Below are 17397 nucleotides of genomic sequence, written 5' to 3'. Positions count from 1 at the left end.
TTCCACACAAGTTCAATGAATGTTTGGAGTAAAGTTTAAACCTGTTTTATTATGTTTCAGTAGGGATGCCATTCCCTACTAGTAATGCAGTTCATACTGTGTGCGCAGTAGTATGCATAATCTAGACTATGATCTTGCTGATATATATTAGGCCAACATGTGGCAAGAAGAGTTGGTGAGACATGGTGAACATGACTCAATGAGTGGTAATTAGTCCAGTGGGAAATACAATCTCAGAAAGTTACTGGCAAGAGACAAATTTAATGGGGGAGGGAGAATATGTGGGCAGTGAGTGGGAGCGGGAAGGGAGTGAGAAAGATCTTTGAGCATGTTTCCTTTCATTCTTCATCTGGGAAATACCCCATTTCCACATCCAATCTGCATTTTCCAGGAATACATAAACTGTGTTTGATAGCAACAAGTACAGAGTAATTGTGGTTTTGTTTCAGCATGTCAATAATAAGCATTTCTAAACATTTCACTGTACAAAGCTGGCATTGTATAAAATGATTACTAACATCAGTCAAGCACATTTACATTCATTCTCACGTCATAGAAAATCAGAGTGGATGCGTCTGCAATGCAGGCAACTGCTGTGGAGCGTGGAGGTACTTGAGCTCAAGTCACACGATCCAGTTCAGGTAGCAGTCCAGCACCACTGCAGAGAGCTCAGTGCAAACAAGAAGTCATTAATAACCCAGCTTTCCTCTCTGAAGTGTGAATTAAGTTCAAAGCAGTGGAAGCAAGACCCAGGTAGTACTATAAATCCACCGTGGTCTGTCTACAGGGCATTGCAGCATAATCAGTATGGGTTCTTGGCAGATATAAACCATAGGGCTTGAAATATTGGCCAACCAACCTGAGCTGGAAAGCACTAGACTCACAGGCTAAATGCAGTGGAATTTTTGGGTTGACTGTACCTTGTTTAACTTAACAATGTTAACAGTGCAGTGTTTAGGCTCAGCCAATCATTTGTAGCATGATTCATTTGTCTACATATAGACATAAAAACTATGTTAGACACCCTAAGGTATCCTGCCTGACCTCCCACAGCCAACTCTAGGAAGTGTGGATCAGTTGTAGCATCAGACCCTCCAGCCCTGTGCAGATACAGTGCATCCCATCCCTTCAGTCCCTCCAGTCAATGAAGACAGAAAGACATCTCCGATGTGGGAGTAATCCCTTGGTGGAACAGGTGTCTGAGGCATGAGTCAAATGTAGGAACACAGACATCCAGTGCTACTTGGGATGTCCCAGAGTAACCCTACATCCTCACAGGTCTGGTAGATATGACACAAGACCTGTATCCTACTGGAGCAACTGGATACTCAGAGGTACCCTAGGAAATCTCAAGTTGCACCAGACCCCTGTGTCTAAAGAACTGAGTTGTGCCCAGAGAGGAATGGGATGAGTTGCTGCCAGCAGGTACCTATTGTCTCCGGCTGGAGAGGGAGACTAAATGACTGGTTTAGATGGGTTTTGGATGTCTGAAGTTGGGTGAGATGAATGCATATGGTAATGCAGAGTTCGAGGGCAGTAGTGTGAATGCCAGAAACTGCACATAGCATGTGTGCAAGCATGGCAAGCCACATCCTCAGCTCCACAACTGCCTTTAGCCTTCGAATTCCTTCATCTAGCACAAACTACTGGTCAAAGAAGTTAACTCATCATCCCATGAATTAAATATAAGGGACGACGCTCTTGCCTTCAGTTGCACAAGCAGACATGGACACAACGCACAAAAACCAAAGTGTAAAGAAAGGGGGAATTGGGTTGGAAAAGATCAAGTCATTTCACTAATGAGGCCATTCCTCCATTAATTACATTAAGTGTTCTGAGGATTCAGTTGTAAGGATCAGAATCAGAGGTGAGGGACTATGTGTGACAGAGACGCTGAGAGCAAGTCAGTAAAATTACATTTCAACTCATTTGGGCTCTGAAGCCCTTTCTTTCCCCATCAAAGCATGGCATAAGCCAACCTATGGGGGACAACTTCACACCCACATAGGAGATAGTAATGAGTTGTATAGTTCCTCTGCTACAATTCTCAGGAGTGTATGCACTATAATTATTAATTTTTTGTAATCATTCTATTTGTATTGCTGCCATACCCCTGAACTAAGCAAAAGCAGCCCTGCTGGTCTCCATTTGGAAGGGAGCCACTGATAGACATCTGATCCAGAAAAAACACTGTCTCTAATCCAGTAACTGAACCGATGTCCTAATGTGACACAGTTCAGTCAAAACTCCTCTCTGTGGTACTATGGACCATCTTTGGGAATTTGCTGTCTTTAACATGCCCCTACGTGCCAGTTTACTTAATGTCTACAATATGGTCCTTCCTCTTGAAATGAGGGCATTAGTGCAGACCTGAGTGGTGAGATCCCAGCTTTGTATCACACAAAACTGCTTGTTTGTTGCTTTGACCATGCATTTTGGAGAGATTTGAGGGTGAGGACCAGTATCTGGCCTGATGGAAGAAAATGCTAGCAACTCAGATTTCCCACGTCATCAGCAGAGTCAAAATGAGTAAAGGAAATAAAGGAGAGGGAAGGAAGCTTGGCAAAAACAAAATGCGTGTTTCCCTCCGAATCTGGATTGGACTGGTTTATACGCTGGACATCAGACAAACACTGGGTGCTAAAGGTAGATTTGTTCAAGTGAAGCAGGAAGCTCCCATCCTGAGTGTTTGGTGTCACCTTCACTCCTTGGAGGCTCTCTGTCAAAGTCAACTCCAGTGCTCTAGGTAAATTTTCATCACAGCAATGACACTCTGCCCAGTGTCAAGTCATTCTGCAATTTCAAGTAGATGTAGTAATTGCATTCATTCCGAGCCTAAGTAGCTTTTTTGTGTTTCAGTGTGCCACTCATCACTTTAGCACTCCTCATTCAGAAATAGGGATGAGACTCCTGCATCTGTCTCTACATGCCTGCAGCACATCAAGGCTCCTTGGGATAAAGATCCTGCTGAAAGCCACTATGTTTTCATTATTTCATTATATATTGATCATGCCTAGTTATCCACAGTGCTCTGATGTATGTCATGAGGCTGTGTGGTATGTTCCTGTGATGGTACCTGTCAGAAACATCCAGTTCACAGCTGTCATATCATATATGCCATCTGCTCAGAGAGCTGGGCATTGAGCTGTACAAGAACAAAGAAAAGGACAAGAAAAAGTCAGCAAGGTCTAGGGGAGACTGAGCTTGAAAAAATTTTCCCTCCTATGCATAGTATGATACAGAAATACAAAAAATCATTTTACTCTGTGTGCCAAAACTGGAGTCATTGTTTCATGCCTTAAAGTATTTCATGCATGCCTGTATCCATCTCTCTTCCTGAAGCATCCAGAAGTTTACTGTGAGCAATTTGTTTACTCTTCCTATTTGTTTACCTTTTCTAAGCAGATGCAATCAAAGGACTACTGCAATTTGCCCTTTAGTACTAGGACTAAAGCAAAGATAACAAAAAATCATCTCAGCTACCTGCAGTTGCTGGTTGAAAACGAGTAAATTCTTGAAAGAGTTAACCATAAAATGCAGATTTCTTATAGCTTTGGTTACAAAATGGCCCTTGGGAGGGCCTCAGCAGGTGTCAGGCGTATACAGACATGACAGGGCACAACATCCAGGCCACTTTCCATGACAGCCTACAACAGCAGACTGCATTAGCAGCAGCAGCAAGGCAGCACTGATGCAGGACAGGATCCATACAAAGTATTGCATGTTGCTTGTCCAGAGTGCTTCTGACTCCTTGTATGAGCTTGAGTAGAGGGAACATGAGGAGGTTTTTGCATGAATATGAGCTTGGGTTTTTTTTGAGGAAACAGGATTGGGTTGGAAACCTTTTCTCCCTTCTGTCAGAAATCGACATCAGAAAATAAGTCAAAATAAAGAAGAAAAGCCTTGACAAAAATTTGAGAATTCATGACATGAATTTTCAGATAAATTTGACTTTGTAATTATTACTTATATAATTATTGCAATTAGCTGAACTTCTTACAAAAATAAATCTTCTGGATTTTTTTTTCTTTTATGTCAGAAATATCTGACATTGGAACTATGTAAAATCTTCTTTCAAAGGGGAAATTAATAAATATTGACCTTCTTTCCTGAATAATGTTGCTTTTGCCAAATCAGAATTTTCTGACAAAATTGGTCATTGAAATTTTTTCCAACTAGACTTTCAAGGAACTTTTAAGGGAATAGCAACTCTATACAGAAAAGATGCCTCCAGTTTAACTGAATCAGTCCAACATCTGTCACTGAAAACTGTCAAAATGTAGTTTACCTTAGGGGGAAAGTGTCCAGATGCAGAGATACATTTGACTGTATAATGACATCTGTTATGCAAACCCATATTACAAACTTAGATCTGTATCTGTTAATGGGTAAGACAAAAATTAAGCTGAACTAAATGATAAGGAACAATTTAAGATTACAGACTTAATTAAATGGAACATAATGGGTTTTCCTCCTGAACAGTTGATTAAAAGCTGGGATCTGATCAGAACAAAAAAACCCCAAACACATCAACATACAAGGTTTAGAGGAAATATTAGGTGAATCAAGAAATGGGCATTACTGGCAAGGTGGATCAGTATGGATGCACCCTGATAGATCTCAATGGTGCTATGATATTTGCCTAAAGCTTTGCTGTGGACTAGGTCATACAAATGGAGGACGTAAGTTCTACATGAAAATTTTGCTAGAGTCTGAGATAAATAGCTAGATTTTTATCACTATAAGTCTAAAATTACAGCAATGAAATTCTACTGCCAGATCAACCCATGGAAAAAGGCAAAGACTAAAGCTGGGAAGATCCATATAGAAAATGCATGCTTGAGATGATAGAAGATAACTAGGCTTATTTATATGGTGTCGTGGTTTAACCCCACCAGCTTGCTCACCCATCATCCCCCCAAGGGGATGGGAAGGAGAATGAAAAAAATATGTGGGTTGAGATAAAGACAATTTAATAGGATAACAAAAGAAGAGGAGAAGACGAAGAATAGTAATAACAACAACAATAATAATAATACAAGTGATGTACAAATGCAATTGATCAGTACATGCAGAAGGAAGCAAAAAACAATTCCATGCCCAGTCTGTTTCCAAGCAGCGATTATGCCTCCTGGATAGCTTACCCAGTTATATATGGAACATGGCATTATATGAACCAGCTACTAGAAAGAAAATTATCTCTATCTCAGCTGAAACCAGGACATATGGCTTACTTACCCTTTTCTTTAATAGTGAGAAAGATGAGAGGAGAATTAATATTCAAAAAGAAAAATTCCAACACATAAAGACAAAAAAACTATCTAAGTTCAGTGTGCTGAAACTTCTGGAGCAGGTTAATCTTCAGCCAGGAAGTACTAGCATGTGAAATCACAAGTCCTGCAGCAAAGCTTTTCTAAATGAACCTATTCATCTGTGACTAGTGCATTAACATTTGAATTTAGCAAACACAGCACTTGTATTTATAAAAGAGAAAAATGACCCATGTAGTTACAGAACTATTATCCTGGTTTCCAGTGTATGCAGGGTGTCGGAACAAATTTCAAAAGAAAGACTACCTAACAAAATGGAGATAAGCAAAATTGGGATACAATACAACCTGAATTTACAGCAATAGATTTTGACAGATAAACTTGGTATCTTTCTGTGATATATTTGTCTATGTTAAGATGAAAGAATGTGATAAGCATAACCCACCTGACCTTCTGCTAAGCCTCACATACAATCCAAGGACAAATTATCAATGCTTAAGGCAAAGAGAAGGGGGATTATTACTATTAGTTTTAGGAAGAGATCTAGCTCCAGGGTAGCTAACAACAGCTAACACTGAAGGAAGACGAAGCCAGCAAAAGGCAGGTCCTAAGTGGAATATGTCCAGGATCCACCATTATGCCAGTTGTTCGCAATACCTGGGAACAAAAATAACAAATAAAAATAGTTAATGACACAAATTTGGGAGACAATGTTAATAGAGAGGAAGGTTAAAATATCATATAGGAGGAAGCTGGTAATCTTGAGCAACGAAGCAATAAAAATCAGATTAAATTTAACAGCCTGAAGTGCCAGGTCAGACACATAGAGACTAATAAAAAGATTTGCTGTAAGCTGGGGGCTGAACTGTGATAATGCGAGGAGAGGAGAAAGCCCAGACTGGAAATAATCATTCACAGTATGGCCATGAGTCATCAACATGATTCAGCCACACAAAGGTTGATGTAATTGTAGGATGTATCAGGAATGATATTTCCAGTAGACAGAGACAGATGAGAACGGTAAATCAAAGAGGATTATACCTGAAGTATGACACAAACCCAGCCACTTATACTCTATATAGTCACTCACTATAAATATCGATGGAATATGAGGATTGAAATAGAAAGACCTTGTTGGTCAAAGAAGAAAGAGGTAAAAAGGGTACATGGAAATTTAGGCTGGAGATGAGCAAGGTTCAAAGATGGTAAGATGCTGAAGCAAAAGATCTGTCTGTTGCCCTGGGCAAAAAAGTCTCTAAGGCACTCCTTGCAAGGGAAACTCATAGGGGCAGAGTACCAGGTAACACAGGCACAGGCAATGCAACCCCTTCATGAAGAAGCATGATGTGCATGCCCAGGGGATCTTGTAATGTGGCTTCTTGGGGTAGCAGGAGATCTCAAGGACCTTTCAGTCTCTTCTAGTAAATTATCGGTCTTTACTCAGCTGAATCCGCAGGTATCTGTAAAGAAATGTCACCAGAGTAAGATTTGCAGGGTTTTGTTTAAAGGTGGATAGGATATGGAATTTGAAGCTCTAATTCTCATCTCAGATACTCTTCTGTGAACTTCCTTAGGGAGGGAACATTAACCATTCATTCAGTCTTTTTATCTCCACTATAAGTAAGTGAGGAAAGCAGGAATCATAGGTCAAATTGGCTTTGTCATATATGAGGGAGTTTTGAAGTTTTCAGTTCTTACTCTAAGAAAGCCAGGTATCTCCCTTCTTGCTTATGTTTTGAGAGGAGGAGGAGGTGTCAGGAAGGAAATGGGATATAGCACATAGGGCTCAAAAGAGGCCAACAGACCCTCCTTCTTTCACCATGCAGAGTGGCTGATGGGTGGGAAGAACCATGAAGCCGTATATCCCAGTCAGAGATGGAGATGCGGTGAGACCTGCACGCAGGGTAGCACAGTGTCTGGCTGGCAGCAGTGGCCCTGCACGCTCAGCAGTCCCCTGCCCGTGTGAAACATGTACAGCGTTGCAGTGCACACCAGGCAAGGAATAAACGCTTCTCTTATATGACCTAGTTCAACCTAAACAAATGTTCTTCCATCAGCCAGAGACAGGGACAAACTGGGTTTTGGAGTTATCAGAGCAGCTTTTCCTTGCTCGAGGAAGATTTGTGCTCCCAAACTTTTTCCACAGGTGCCATACCCCTCCTCCTAGCTTCTCAGCAGAAAGTTTGACACAAAGTTGCCATCAAATTGCCAATAATTAATTTTATGTTGTGTTTCCTGGACTCATTTTTACTAATTTTCCTATTGCTAGGAGTACATTTTGAGGCTCATGAGTGACAATTCTTGTCACAAGGAGCAGATCTCTGATTAATTCTTTCTGCTCTAGATTAATTTGTGTGACAATCATTTGTGACAAAGATTAATCTTTCAAACAATTGCTGTGACAATCCTCTCCACAGAGACAAGCCATCACACTTCTGCTGCTTTACTCTGACCTTGTTTTTTTGACTTTGGAGAAGTTATTGTTTCCTTAAGACTTATTTTACCCATCTATGAAATCTATATAAGCCATCTGCACGGAGTATTTACTACACATCTCAGGACATGGGAACTTAATAAACTGTGAAACAATCAAAGGGGAAAAGGTGATTGGAAAACAATCTGGGATCTTCAATAAAAAAAGATAATAGCCATAACTTCACAAATATTACAGTGAAGAGTCAACAAAAACATTTTAAAAGAAGCATGTATTTTTGTGGAAGTATTTTGTTTGTTTTCTTCTAAGAACTAAGGGTATTTTCATAAGCAATTTCACAATTTTTGATGAAATCAATATCCAAAATTTCATAAAAAGACTTAGTGAAGTGATCAAAGCTGTATCTAGCAAGCAAACAATACCAATAACACTGAACAAAGTTAATCTGCTTTTTTTGGCAGGACTGCAATGCTGACAGTGCAAACAGTATTTTGCAAAAATGTTAAGCTTAAAAATATTTCCTTTTTATTGAAAATTTTGGCAACCTCTCATGACCATGGGTCCACATCGTGGTTTTTGCAGCACTCAGAATTTCTTCTCTGCATGAAAAATTCATAATGTAGACAGGGTTATTCTTAGAAAGACACAGATTGAATGTGAGCGGCATGGTGGTGAAGGCAACATTTTCTGTTAACAGACTCCTGCTCTCTCCCTTATTTTTCATATTTGAATAAAAATATACTGTGCAGCTACCGTTCCTGTTGACACCTTTGGTGTCTACGGGGGTACCCAACTGCCTACAACAGGTGCTGGCTCTTCAATACACTACACAGCACAGCAAAGTGGATAGGATTCTTCTTTGAAAATGATGTCTACAGCGTTAAGGACTCTCCACTGAGGGCTCCCACTTGCCAGCAAGGGGCACCCCGTAGCTTGCAAGTTTGGACCTAAAATGATTTTCTACAGCTGAGTTTCCAAACTATTTTCTCTTTTATTAAAGGCAGATTTCATCAGACTGCAGGGTACAGGCAGCAAGACAGAAGCTCAGATTAAAAATAAATTGAGAAGAACCTGAAGGAATATAGGTGCCCAAAGCCAAGAACGTGATCTTTGCATTTTCCCTTGAAAAGTCGTGCCTAGGGTGGGGGCTTGCGGGGGCCTGGCCTTCAGGAGGCCCCCACTGGTGGTGAGCACCCTGAGGGTGCAAGGCTTGGCCATGGTGGTTTGGGGGAAGAAGCTGAGCAGGAAGGAGCGTGCTGCCTCCCGCTCCCAAGCAAGAACCTCACGGTCAGGGCTGCCTTTAACCCTGGGGGGGACCCAGGTCCAGCCCTCCTGCATGACACACCAACCAGGCAGGGCTGCCGACACCTCCACTGCAGACCCTGCTGCTGGAAGGTTTGGGCTGCTCCGCTTGTAGGTGGCTGCAGGTCCAGTCCCAAGGAGCTCAGCTCTCCCAGCCCTGGGTAGGGAGCGGAGGGTCCTAAATCAAATCAGCAGCCATCCCACTGGCAGAGGCACATGAATGCAGATATAGCACATGTCTCTGTGAACCCAGATCTCAGCAACTTCACCTTTCATGGAGATGAGAGTCTTCTCTGGGTTCCTGGAGTTACGGGTTAGTGCTCCTTGCCTACAGGCACTTGTTAGCACTGCGTTCCTGCAGTTTTTTACTGGTGTAAGGCTATTACTTCCCTGTAGTACAGTGTCATAAAGCTGGACAGGTACAGCAGTGGATCACACTCTGAATAGCTACAAAATACACTGGCAGTTTTGTGTTAGTTGTTTGTGCAGCCTCCTCCTGAGTTACATATGCTCATGCAGCTAATGGGACTGTGAAGAAGTCAGAAAATCATGCCTGATTACAAACCATGCAAATGGTATAATAATAAAAGAAAATCATGTGATTTGTATGATAGAGCTCACACACACACACACACACACACAAAACGTTTTCAATAAACTATGATCAGAGGGAAGCAATTTCTGTATTTGGGCTGAAAGTTAATGAGCCTGATGCAAAGTGTGAGCAAAGAAACATGGTAGGAAATTAAAATCTTTCAAGAATCATTAAGTGTAGACATCTGGGTTTTCTAAAATTCATTTACACTAAAACCTATTTTCCAATGTAAAGATTTGGCAAATTTAGCTGCAAATTCAGGCAGTAAAACATTCAATGCTGCCGATGTAACAAAGGCACTCAAAATGAAAACTTTTCCTATGAAATGTTGTTTTAATCTATTTCAGTTTAAAAAGGACAAGCAATACATGTCATGCATCTGGACTTCTGCAAAACGTTGGATACAGTAGTTAAGCTACAGGTTGCAGATTAATGCATGAATTGACAGGAAAAAGCTACATGGGACATGGTGAGAGGGATATTGCAAGAGGAAATTTTGGCTGGATGGAGTTACCGATGGAGGTTCCCAAGGAGCACTCAAGAAATAACAGAGTGATCAGAGCGAGGTGCCCAGCCCCAGGGTGACTCTCAGGCCATTTGTGAGGCAGCCATTGAAAGACAACTTCAAAGCTAAGCTGGATTCAAGTGAGATGTCTCCAGAAAAGGATAGAGAAGTATCCCTTCCACAGTTTTAGGCAACAGTGACACCCCTCTTGAATCTTGTACATAATCAGAACATCCATGCTTGAGACAGGAAAAGCAGAGCAGATGCTGAAAATTGTCCGCTTACAGACTTTACAGGAGAAGCGACAGACTGGGACAATTCTCAAGGTTCTTTACAATTAAAGTATCTTTATCACCACAGCCGTGCAAATGCAGGATTTTTACAAGCTACACTTCATGTAGGATGTGTGCTGGACTTTGGTCCCACCATACTCCTTAACACAGACCTCAGCATGTCCTAACCTGCCGAAGAGACTGGTCAGTCACATCATGGCTGACATGAGGTACTTAAGTCGATGGGCTCCTTCCCAGAAGGTGGTGATCTTGTTTGGCACAAGGTTTCATTTGAAGCTGAGCTACATGCATCCTACATTGTCACAGTGAGTGTGCAAAACTTAGAGCAAGGAACACACCTTGTATTAGCTGTACTTAAAGCAGTGTTTCTAAGCCTGGAAAAGTCTGGCATGCTTAGTTTGACAAAACAGAGGTTATTTTCCTTTATAAAGGAGAATACTGAAATGTAAAGACAGAGCTGGGATTGGCCAGACCTTTTAGCCTCCCAATAAATCTTAAGAGGATCTTCAGTGACCAGAAAGGAGAAATTTGACTTAACTGTCATCTAGAAAATGGTCAGAGCAAAAGTCATGCCTTTGTCATGCCATGCAGTCCTTCTAACAGCCTGTCTGCTTTCACTCTGCAGCTGTTAAAATGTCCTTGTGTAGTTGTTACCGATTGTACAGAGAAATAATTCCGGTCCTGTTAAAGTCCCTCGACACTAGACTATGATTTAAAAAATCAATTACACCAAGGAAAAGGCTGTGGCTGTCCTAAAAAATGTCAGCCAGGCAGAATTTGCACAGCCCCGGTTTCCCGTGCTCTCGCCCAGTGGCTGGGTGTGCAGTTTCCTAGGCTGCTCTTTGATTCTTTCCCATTCTGAGGATTTTCAAAAATATATGCCAAATTCAGAAGGGATATGATACTTGCTACCTTTTCATCAAAGTCTATGAGAAGAAGGCAGGATCACTGCTTATTAGGCCTGCTAATATCCCTGTGAAGAAGGTCCACTGTGGGAGACCATACCTCCAAAAGGTTTGTAATTTGCCATGTGACAAATGCAGCTCCATCGTGGCAGTACTTATGACAGCTTTAAGGTCACCCTTGAGCCAGTGTCTAACCATTTGGTCTCCAAAGCAGTTCAGTTGTGCTTGATTCCTGCCTGCAGTGTTTGGACCTTATCTGTGCCTGGTAGACCATGGGCAGCAAATCCACCATGCCCCAAATTAGCTTTTCCAGGCCCTCTGACCTCTCCTTTCCTTTCTCTAGCACCCCTAAATAAAGACAAACCCAAGGGAAAAGAGAAGCAAGGCACAGAGTGCTGTGCAGGATGGCTCTGCTTCAAAAAGCAACCAGGGAAAGTGGGGTAGTTCTCAGTGTTCTTCAAAGACCCCATGGTTCCTCCTCAGGCTCCTCTTTCCTATCTCCTCCATTGCCCACACTGATTCTCTGAGGGCCTGGGTGCTCTAAATCAAACCAAGGAAATGTTCTCACAAATAAAAAGAAAATAAAAAGATTAAAAAAGAAGAAGTTTTTGGGTTTGTTTTTGTGGTTTTTTTTCCTTTTGGTTGCTATTTCAGCCTGAGCTCATTTTGCTGATCCGGTTTACAGTACAGCCCTCATACAATACTGCTGTGAAGGGGTTGGGGTCAGACCTACACCAAATAAATTTGCCAGTAGGCAAATATCCATATAACTGTATCTTGAAGTTATCTAAGCAATTAACATAATTAAGATAAATTCAGACCAGTAGTTCCCTACCTGCAAAGAGCTTAACTTCTTTCTTTTTTCCCTTTCTAATCCTAAGAAAGGACATACTCTGCAGAAAAGCTTGTGTATTTTTTCCCAATTATACTGGGTAGTCTAATAAAAGATTCTCCTGCTCAGTAGAAAAGTGACAGAATTGCAAAAACATCCCAGGAAGCCCAATATTTAGAAAATCTTTAAGCTTGTTTTAGACCTTTGTACTCATATTACTCTATGGGATTTGTAAGAAATTACAGTAACAGAACTCTGCAAGAGGTCTTATGGAAATAAAAGCAATTTTGCAATACAAAAAACCTCTAAGCAAGTCACTTTTACCCACTCCTTCTCAGTCTCTCATAGGTTTCACTCACGTACTTTCCTCTGATCCATATACTCACAAGTACCAAGTGACAGGTGCCCAAGCAGTCTTGGACCACTTATATGCGACGCGGTGGACAAAGGACATCAGCTGCTGAGGCCTTGCCATCTATCTTGGGTTTTGGACTTGCCTTTTGTACCTGTTAGGAGTGGATGCTGTTTTGGATCATTTGCCTTGTGATTTTGACTCACCCCTTGTAACTGTCAGGCAAAATTCCTAAATTTCACAACTTTTATTTTCCTTGCCTGATAAGCTCTAGTCCTGTTCTTCATCCACTTGACAACTTTAACTTTAGCTCAGTTTGTTCCTCCTTTTCATTAGAATGAAATCACAGATACCAAGCTCTGTGGTGATTAACACGTGCCTCTCCTTTTAACCTTTGTTCTGCTGCTTTCTCTGGTGCTTTTGCACACACATTTCCATTCTTACTCCATTCATACCAATCTTTATATTTCTATTACAAATTTCTGCAGCACTAGTGGGGTCTCTCCTAACTTGGGACATTAGAATGGACAAATCATTACAGTCCCCCCAGGAATACCAAATTCATGTGGTGAGAACAGGTCAGAAAGCCACTGCTTTTATTTTTTGTTCAAGAATTATAAAAATATTGAACATGAGCAAAATACAAAGAAGAATCCCATGCCTTTGATCTCACATAACACATTATTTTATTTCAATGTGGGTACAGCTATTCAGATAATTTGCCCTTGGTTAACATTGCAAGTGCTATTGTTGTCACTTGTAAATGCACCCATACCTTCTGCATGGGATCTTCCAGGTCAGCCGCATCGCAGCCCTGCTCAGCTCCAGTGGAGGAAGATCACTGCTGATGCACTTCTGCACTCAGTGGTTCAACCCTCTTCTGCATGACGTGCAAGCAGGAGTCTCAAACAGCTTTTCTTAATCTCCAACGAAAATGCTTTTCCTAAGAGCAGGCTCATCAGCAAACAACAAAATATCATTGACAAAATGATTATAGCGGGATGACAGGATGGATCTCCATAGTAACAAGTAAGTGGGGCTAATGCCACCCCTTGCGTCATCACAGGCAGCCACCCAAAGTTTCTTTTAGTTTCTCAGAGAAGAATGTACACAGGACCTCAGTTGCTGCTCGACCCTGGGAGGTGGACAGCCAGCAAATACCTCTCATTGCCTGCCTGGAATGGGTAGTCAGATATTATCACAGCTATGAGCAGCACCTGATGTTCCTTAAAATTGTTTTAAAGGAAGCAGCAGGACATAATCGTTCCCCCCAAGAGCCCTCTTCTATTCATCCTCAATAGAGCAAGCAGAGCCAGATCCCCTGCAAAGTGCACTTTGTATTTGCATTCAGTTAATTTTAAATAATTCTGTGTTTCATTTTGGAAGTGAAACATATTGAGTGGTGAGGAGGTGGCCAGGGAGCTTTTCCTGTCTTCCTAACCACGTATTTTATTACCATCAACATTTTGACAATTGCAGATATACTAGGCTTCAGCAGCATTGAATACTACTAACTATTTACTAATTCCTTGAAATTTGTGCAACATGAACAGGATAAAGTTTCAGTCCTTAGTTTAGCTGAGGTTAGAATTTTGCTCTTTTGGTGCTTTTTAAATGTGTTCATCTCCATGTAAGGCCTTCAGCTAGTATAAACCAGATTATCTTTAATGATTTCAGTGCATCTGTGCCATTTTCCCCCCTCAGTACCTCGTCCTACTGTCTGTCTTGTTAGCTTTCTCTCAAGGATCCTTGTGAAATGGAGGAAAAGAAAATGTTTTTTGCAATTCCCATAACAAAGAAATACATGCATGCATTTGGGAGGAAACATATCCCTAGCATGCAAAATTCTCCACTGAACAGCACAACCAACCTCCAAGTGGATATTCTGATCTTAACACATACAATTTCCATAAATGTCACTGCTAGGTGCCTGACTCATCCCTCAGGCACAAAGCAGCCCTTCCAAAGTAAAGCCAGAATGACACTGAAAACCAGCACAATTTTTCTACTAAGTACCTTTCTTTGTGCTTTTCTGTCGTTATACATGAAATAAAGTTGCTGCCTTGAGACTTGATTCTCCATCAACTTGGTAGATACCTGCTGGGGCTAATTCATGCAAACTCATGGCATTATATATCTTGAAAGGAGGGTATGCACAGGTCTCCTTATGCCCATGGCTTTAATGGAGAATGTGTGATGTAAAATGATTAACAGTAGTCTGTGAGCTCTTAATATAACTCATATCCACAGTTTATGGTTTCTCCCCTGCAATACATTACTTCCTCCATTTCCATGCAGTTTTTCAGGCAGAGAAGCCATGTGAGGAAGTAACTGACTTTCCTTTCAACATGAACTTTGCACTAGTAAAAGCGAGTCTGCTGCTCTGCATTTGCCGAAGTGTTTTCTGATACACAGCAGATAGCCATAAAAAATAACAGAATAGATCTGAATTATAAAAGTTACAAGCGACCACACATAGCCACTGAACTCAGTGATCATATTCCTTATAAATATCTGATATTCCTAATCTGTATTTAAAACAACGATGTTCTAAAGACCAAGAAGACAGTAAACAAATATAGATATTTTTTGATGTGGTGTTTCTACATTAATAACAGTCAGATTTATTTTGTAGGCAGTGATTTTCACCTTAATCATTGTCTGATTTATTTAATGGCCATTTTGCGAGTGTCAATTTTGTGACTGGTATTAGAACACTGCTTCTGGAAGTTAGACTACCTGATATCCACTCCTTCACACTACTGTGGGCACATCTGGTCATTTTCATGAGGAAAGCAATGCTCTTGTAAAAGAGATTGACTCTATTACATCTCTTTTACCTCAGTTTCCTGATGATAAAAGTGTACATGCTTAACTTGTTTCTCTGCTTCTATTTCTGCCAACATACACTTAGTGAACCCACTGGCCAATTTCTACCTAATTTGACAGCAAGATTGACATGTCAAAGCTATACAGTTTTTGAGACCTTAATGGACATTGGTGGCTGGATAAGAGACTATGACCATTTAGTAATGTCTGCTTTCAGGGTACCAGATAAAGAATTCACATGTGACCACTTCTGCCTGGAGCCAACCAACCCACCACATGGTACCTCCAGTACCATCACGGCAGGTGTTGACTCCTTATTCACCTCTACAGAAATCCAGGAACAGGTAAAATTGAAGAGGTGTACAGGGCAAATGAATTGGGAACTGGAAGAAATAGAGGCGGGTTTAGGAGTGCTGAAGCATAGAGAGAAAGAAAAAATGGAAAGGAGATGAAAGTGCAGTAAGAAGGGTGAGAATATGGAAATATTGTAGGGGCTGGCTGGAAGTTGGAAAGATGAGAACAACAAGACCTGTTGTGCTGGGTCTGATAAAGGATTTGGGGGAGACTGAGGTTATTGGTCGGCAAGGGCACTTATAAAATGAAGCTGGAAGCCTTATTACAGCCTTATTCATGCTGCTAATCTGATTCTTCCCTCAAATTTGCCTTCCCGGGAGGCAAAGTTTGAGGATGTGTGGAACAGAAATCTTCCTTTCTCAAAGAACTACTCTCCCTGAAGCATTGTCTTTCCTTTTTAAAGCTGTGATTGAACCGCTATGGATGTCTAGTATACTCAGGTTAGCTCCCATGGCTGGTCTAAGAAAGCTGACTTTTTCACATAATTTTGGTATTGTAGTGCATCATTGGATTATGTGGTTGCCAGTCAATAAAGCAGTAATTTATCATCTGTTATTATCAACACATATCAATATACCAAGAAGCAAGAGTGGAAATATTTTCAAGAGAAAGGAGAGAGCATATTGTGAAAGTATAATGCAAAATTACAGCCAGGATAATCCTTGCTTGTGAGATTCTCAAAGGAACCTCTCTGCATAAAACTAGCAATTTATGCAAGCATGAAGTGTTCTCAGCGTAACACATCAGAAGCTTTTTAGGTATTCCGTGCCATTTTAAAAAGCAGGTGCATGTCAGATTTTTTAGATACTATTGACTTAGGAAATAAAAAACATCCCAGAAAAGATTCTGAACCAGAAAGTCTCAGAGATTATTAGAAAGAATTAGTAGAAATAGACAGTGTCTGGAAGATAATGAGTAAAACACGATGAGAAAACATAGAATAGAGAAATAATAATTTAGACTAACTATAATCTGTCACACCAATTGTTAGATGTCTATACTACCCTTTTAGTAATATGATCACTATTCCTGGATAAGTTTGTTTCTCCCAGACAAACTATTTACATGGATCCACATAAATCTGTCATCTAATTATAAGTTTAGTTTCTACAAGATCTCATATTTGGGAATCTGTTCATTGGTAGTAGTGGGAACAAAAATACAGCTTATAGAAACATACTAAAAGAGGAGTAAAGGACAGGCACAAAAAGTGATTCCTTGCCACAGTGGTATAAAAAGTGGACTAGCTGTACCTGCTAGCAGGCAATAACCTAGAGCTGGCATCTCATAGCTAGACCTTTAAATTATTCTCATCCAAAGTTGTTTCAAATAAATAAAATTTGAAGGAAATACTCTCACAAGAAATACACATTTTACTTCTCAGGGGTCTCTGCAGGATGTTTATTTGCCAGTGCCCTTATGGAGTTTTCAGGCAAGGCTGGAATGACCCCAGCTCATTCCCTTCAGCATGGGAAAAAGTTGCTCCAGAGCTGCCTTCTCCCCCAACTCTGTCCCTCTGACTCTGAAAGAAGGATTAGGCTCTCCATGATCTTACCCCAACTTCCTTATCAGGTTGAGAAAACAGAGAGGGCTCTCAGCCCTACACTGCTGCACTTGGAACCAGACTAAACAAAACCACACTTTTGGATTTTGTCCAGGCTTCAGATGTTTTATGTGTGCTTCTCCACTCTCCCAGGGTCTGCCTTTGCCATTCCACAGAGCTCTG

At 40.9% G+C, this 17397-nt stretch overlaps 1 long non-coding RNA gene across 1 annotated transcript in view; it reads right to left on the bottom strand.

Annotated features, from left to right (window-relative positions):
- LOC142599887 (uncharacterized) overlaps positions 1 to 12668 on the bottom strand; it is a 39724-nt gene extending 27056 nt beyond the window's left edge. Inside the window, exon 1 of the long non-coding RNA XR_012833313.1 lies at positions 12523 to 12668. This is a non-coding gene — a long non-coding RNA (uncharacterized LOC142599887). The remainder of the gene's footprint in view (positions 1 to 12522) is intronic.
- Positions 12669 to 17397: the final 4729 nt, after the last annotated feature.

Source organism: Balearica regulorum, chromosome 1 (genome assembly GCF_011004875.1).
Source record: "Balearica regulorum gibbericeps isolate bBalReg1 chromosome 1, bBalReg1.pri, whole genome shotgun sequence".
NCBI classification, from domain to species: Eukaryota; Metazoa; Chordata; class Aves; order Gruiformes; family Gruidae; genus Balearica; species Balearica regulorum.
Note: the sequence above shows the minus strand (reverse complement) of the source record. Positions and strands in the feature narration are given on the sequence as shown.